The sequence below is a fragment of the Hemicordylus capensis genome, chromosome 3 (assembly GCF_027244095.1).
Source record: "Hemicordylus capensis ecotype Gifberg chromosome 3, rHemCap1.1.pri, whole genome shotgun sequence".
Lineage (NCBI taxonomy): Eukaryota > Metazoa > Chordata > Lepidosauria > Squamata > Cordylidae > Hemicordylus > Hemicordylus capensis.
In genome coordinates this window covers 54,161,384-54,167,383 of record NC_069659.1, presented here as the reverse complement: position 1 = coordinate 54,167,383, position 6,000 = coordinate 54,161,384, and the positions used below count along the sequence as shown (strand labels likewise).

At 44.9% G+C, this 6,000-nt stretch overlaps 1 long non-coding RNA gene across 1 annotated transcript in view; it reads left to right on the top strand.

Annotated features, from left to right (window-relative positions):
* The first annotated feature begins 1,858 nt into the window (after positions 1-1,858).
* The window catches only part of LOC128351844 (uncharacterized), a 28,680-nt gene continuing 24,538 nt past the window's right edge, over positions 1,859-6,000 (top strand). The window contains exon 1 of the long non-coding RNA XR_008320073.1: positions 1,859-1,933. This is a non-coding gene — a long non-coding RNA (uncharacterized LOC128351844). The remainder of the gene's footprint in view (positions 1,934-6,000) is intronic.

Genomic DNA, 6,000 nt, shown 5'->3' with positions numbered 1-6,000 from the left:
CTCGCTCCTCAAACCTGGTTTTGGGGCAGGGGTTCTTGAACGGGTTACCCACTTCAGAACCACAGGGCTTGCAGCTGAGCCCGGTAGTTCTGACGATCGGCAAAAATCAGGCTAGCGGAGGCTAGCCCGATTCTTGCTGATCATCAGAATAGCCCCATAATCATTTGCCCTTTCCTACCCACTTGGAAGGGGTTGTGAACACTTGCGAAGCTGCTCTTCAAGCCTTAGATGATCAGTTCAACCCGGCTTTGAATAAGGGTTAAACTTAAAGTAGTATTGCCGGGAGGCGTCAACTCCGCCCCCCCCTCCAACTCCTATAATGCATCGCATGAGTGTGTGGTACATTATGAGGATTCCTCCAGTGCCAGCCAGGAGCCCTGCAGTCCCCCAGCCCCGGCTGCAAGCAGCCAGAGCTGGCAAACAATCAGGAAAATGAGGTTAAGAGAGCGCTCGGTCTCTTAACCCCTTTTAAGAGGCTAGCTCGCTTGGTGTGTTTGCTGCCAAGGCACTGCCAGGATCGGACATGATGCCACCAGTTCTCATGTGTGGGCAAGATCAGGTTTGGCTTCGCTAGCCTGGTTTTGCCTGCGCGTGAAAACAGCCTCAATATGTCATAGCACTGTGTGCCTTAAGTGTAACCAGTGAGTTTGTCAACTTTACTGATGAAATGATCAGGGATTAGAGTGAACAACCTGCTCCAAACTGCATGGAAAACGGCTATTGGAGTAGAAATTTATTTATTCATCCATTCGATTTCTATACCACCCTTCCAAAAAATGGCTCAGGGTGGTTTACACAGAGAAATAACAAATAAATCAGATGGCTCCCTGTCCCCAAAGGGCTCACAATCTAAAAAGAAACATAAGATAGACACTAGTAATAGTCACTGGAGGTACTGTGCGGGGGGAAGACAGGACCAGTTACTCTCCCCCTGCTAAATAAAGAGAGTCCCGTAGATACTGCCAAGTATTAGGCCCTTTGTTGAAAATCAATTAGGAAAACATAGCTAGAGCAGAGTGAGAAAAGGGTAAGGAACATAGGAAGCTGCCATATACTGAGTCAAACCATTGGTCTATCTAGCTCAGTATTGTCTTCACAGACTGGCAGCAGCTTCTCCAAGGTTGCAGGCAGGAGTCTCTCTCAGCCCTATCTTGGAGATACCAGAGAGGGAACTTGGAACCTAGATACTCTTTCCAGAGCAGCTCTATCCCTTAAGTGGAATATCTTACAGTGCTCACATGTAGGAGCTATTCTGACGATCAGTGGAAAGCGGGCTAAGGGTGCTTAGCCCACTTTCCACTGATCATGAGACTCACCGGGCTCGCAGCCGAGACCGGTTGAGTTAAAGCAGGTCAACCGCTTTGGTAGCCCTTCCCTAAGCCCGGGTTAGCGGAGCAAGTGTTCCGCTAACCCGGGCTTCCTGATCGTGAGTAGCCGTGGTGCTGCCCCGCACCACAGCTACTCACGAGTAGACCCCCCAGACAGGAGGCCACCTCCCGGCACTCGCACAGGGCATCCTGGAGCTTCCAGGAGCCGTGTGGCCCCCGAGCTCCCCAGTCCCCGCCGGCTCTGTCGCGGAGCTGGCAACCATGTGGGCGGCCGATCCAGCCGCCCAGGGCTCCCTCCCTGATTGTCTGCAGGGAGAGCAGGCTTAGCCCGCTCTCCCCGCTTAGCTTCGCAAACCGGGTCTCACTGATTGTGAGACCTGGCTCGTAGTCTCCCATTCAAATGCAACCAGGGCAGTTGCTGCTTAGCTAAGGGGACAAGTCATGTTGCCATCTGCCCAAGGAAGCAAACAGGGCGCAAATGACATGCCCCCTTTGAGATCGTGGCCAATCACAGCCATTTTGCTGATATGATTTTGCTTTGCCCACAGCCAGGCTGCAGAGCTTGCTGGGACATCCTGGAACTGATGTTTTGCGGGCCAAGTTCGGTGAGTGTCTGTGGCGCAAATTGGAGTTTGGAATTTTAACTCCAGTTAGTGTTAACTGCTGTTAAAGTGTACGTCTGAAACCAGCCAGAATTGCTGTTTGATTTCTTTATATCCTATCTATTTTCTTTGCTAGCCATCCCTTTCCCCATTCTGCTTTACCACTAATATTTACATTAAACTGTCAGTGATTCCCTTTTAAACTTCTATTAAACCTCCTCAAAAGGTTACACAAATTGTGATCCTGTAATAATAATTTAATAAATTTCTGGCTAGAGGCAAAACTATGAATCATCTTTTTAAAAACTTGGGGGCGGGGGCAGGGCGGGCATGTGTTTCCTTGATAAGCCCTATTATTTTTGCATACTCCTACGGAGAACACTCTTTGGGATTTTGAAGCATTAATTATTGCCAAGCTTAAAACTTCTTAAAGCAGGTTTTTTTCCTTAGAAAATTATTTCTCTCTCATAGGTGGCCTAACTTGGTTAAAAGTATCCCTAACTCAACTCTCTGTTGTCCAAAGTCCAGTTGTTAACGTGTTATCACTTGTGAAAAAGAATTCCAGTAACTAATGTACAATATGCATCAAGCAAGAGAGGTCAGAAAAGCTGTCTTGAGAAATATAAAACCATGACAGCTGACAGGATGAGGAAAACTACTCAAAATAATCTTGTTGAATCTAAAAGGAGAAGTTAGGCATTGCCTAATGAGTCCTTTTAATTTTAATGGGACTAGTTTGAGTAATTTTCTTCATCAAACCTTAGATTTCATTAGCAGAATCTGTACAATTCCAAGGGCCTGGTCTGAGGGAACATGATAGAGCCACCATGTTAAAGCTAAGCAGGACTAGGTCTGGCCAGATGGGAACCCCCATATATGCTGCTCTGAGAACCATGATGGAGGAAAGGTGCAATATAAATGTAAGAAATAAACAAACCTTTTCCAGAGGTCCAACATGAACTGCAAGGCATTGTAATCCTCTTCCTCACCTTTTTCAGATACTGCTTCATCAGCTTTTTATAATGTGAATCTTGTCAGCTATTAGCAATGTTTGAAATAACATTAACATAATGTATGCAATATAGAACTATCTGCTACTTGATGCTGAAAGGCAATGGGACTTAAGTATCACACCCATCCTGTGGCAGCTTCATTGGTTACCGGTCTGTTTCCAGGCTAGATTCAAGGTGGTGGTCTTGACCTTTAAAGCTCTACACGGCTTGGGGCCGGGGTACCTGTTGGACCGCATTCGCCCATATGAATCTGCCAGGGCCCTTTGCTCAGCGTCTCAGGACCTGTTCATGGCCCCGCCATTAACAGAGATCCTGTTGGTGGGGACTATAGACAGAGCCTTTTCGGTTGTGGCCCCTTGGCTTTGGGATACCCTCCCATGGCTTCGCCATGGCTCCCTCCCTCAGTGTTTTAAAAAAACAACTTATAACACTTTTTAATGCTCCATTTTTTGTTATATCTGGTGGGTTCTTTAGCTTTTTTATAACTTTCAGTTTTTAGCTTTTTAAAAAAAAATTAATTTGAATCTAATAATGAGTGTGGTTTTTAACCTTTTAACTTGTTTGTTCAGCTTGGTTAATTTTTTTAAATTGTGTCTTGTATCTATTTTATTGTTGTAAGCCACCCCGAGCAGTAGTGCACTGGAGGGGCGGGGTATAAACAAACAAACAAACAAACAAACTTCAACTTAAGGACTGGTTTTCACTTTGGGCCGCAAACATGGATATCAGAACTCCAAGTATTGCTTCTCTGCTCAAAAGCAATAAGAGCGGGCGGGGTGTGTGTGTGTTTGTGTGAAGATTTATAGGACAGAAGTAGTAAGCAAGGACATGTGCATTACTGCCTTCCTCCTGCCACAGTTTTTCCTCTGCAGTGCCTTCAGTTGCTTTTTGCTACTTAAACAAACGTGTGCAAATTCTGACTGAGGGAAAAGCAACTGGGGATGAGTTACTGGGGGAAGTAAAGAGTTAAGCCTCCCTCCTCTCACACTCTTTTCCCTCTGAAAACGGAGGACACATTCACATGTTATGAGGGACCAGAGTTGGAGTGACCCGCGGTTTCCTTATTGTTACATCCTAACCCAGCCAACTCCGGTTCCGCTGAGACTCCAATTTGAACCCTTGGCTTGGAGTGAGATTTAGCTGCTCCAAACCAAGGATCAAGGGAGCCTCCTTTCCGTCTGAATACAGCACCAGAGGCTGCATTCGGCCAAACTGAAGTTGAGGGAGGAGCCTCTCTCGCTCCCAGATTGGCTGTGCATGCTGTCCTTCTGTAAAGAAAGAAGACCGCACAGCTAACTCCCCTGCCTCTCTGCTGCAGAGAGGCTGCTCTTCTGAATATCCAAACGCAGATGGGAGGGGTGTGGAACCACGGGTCCATTGGACTCGTGGTTCCGCTTTACATGTGAATGCAACGCGTTTTTCCTCTTGCTGCTGTGCAACCAGGTTGGGGCTCCAAGATCTATGTTTGCTGCCAATAGTCTTGGTGGGCCTAACAGGGCTTTTTTCTCCCTATTGGTTTACCAAAAAAATACCAACACTCTACATACATGTACCAAGGACAAAGGTTTTCTGCCTACAGGAAGAAAGACAGGGATTGTGGTCAATAGCATAAGATCTGTTTTTTAGCCTACTTTCCAGTAGGCTTATGAGATCACCCACTATTCTGTGTGTGTGTCCGTCCATGTGTGTGTCCCCTATCAACACTATTAACTATGCAACGTCTGGACTAATATGAACCAAATTGGGTACAGTTGTAGGGACACATAGGGACACCTCCACAGAGTGGTTTGTGATGATGTCATCCACCCCAATTCAAGATGGCGGACACGTAAACATTTGAGGCGCAAGTGGGCTAATTTGTGAACCGTCTAACTGATTTGAACCAAATTAGTACAGTTGTAGTGAATGACACACAGAAACACCTCAATGGCATATTTTGTGATGATGTCATCCACCCCAATTCAAGATGGTGGACTCGTAAATGTTTGAGGCGGAAGTGGGCTAACGTGGACCATGTAACCAATTTGGACCAAATTTGGTACAGTTGTAGGGATAGTGAAAAGGAAGTAGGCAGATTAGTTCTTACTAGAACAACTTGTTTAAATAACAAAACATCCACATATGCTGCAGGATATGAATGGAAAAAAGGGACATGTTGACAGCTATGATAGGTATGCCAAATTGGTCAGGGTCAATATTAGGAATTTTTGCATTTTCAACAAAATATTTTACAAGGAAGTGGTATTTTGGCAGTGAAAATCCTACTTCACTGGAAAATTCAGAACTGTATCACTTGGAGAAGAATTATGCCACCAACGAAGCCCTGAGGTCACATTTTTGCTCTCATCATTTTATCTAATCTCAAAATGTGTTAATGATTTCTTTACGTGTTCTTTATCTTATGCCAATGTAAAAACTCATTGAAACAGGCCTCAATATGACCTCAGAAAAATTAACACAGAGTGGAAGCAATAAAGGATGGATAGATAGATAGATAGATAGATAGATAGATAGATAGATAGATAGATACCCAATGGCAGGAATTGTCTATAGCTTCAGAAGTCCAAGGAATAACTTGAGATGCTGTTGCTCCCACCCACATCAGAACTTTAGCATTTAGTATATATGACTACTGTAACAACCTACCTCATTGTTGTGAGGATAAACATAACCATGTACACTGCTCTGGGGTCCTTGGAAGAAGAGCAGGATATAAATGTAAAAATAAATAAGTAAAATAATGTGTTTTATGCTGGCTTATAAGGCAAAAAAGATGCCAAAAAGGATCATAGGATGGTGGACAAATGAAGAGCCGAAGGGCATTTAGTCTCTTCTTCATTTCCCCTGCCCCAACCCTTCCTCCAGCAGAATAGCACAAGTGTAATTGCATAATTGTATTGCATAAAGGGAGAGGCCTTTTCAGTGCTTGCACCCATTTATGGAATAGCCTCCCAGTGAGGTTCGCCTGGCGAAAACAAAAAAAAAGTTTTCAGCTTTCCCTGAGCATGTTCTAGTGTAAAAAATAGTGCATTGCAGCATATCTGGTGGCGGCAGCAG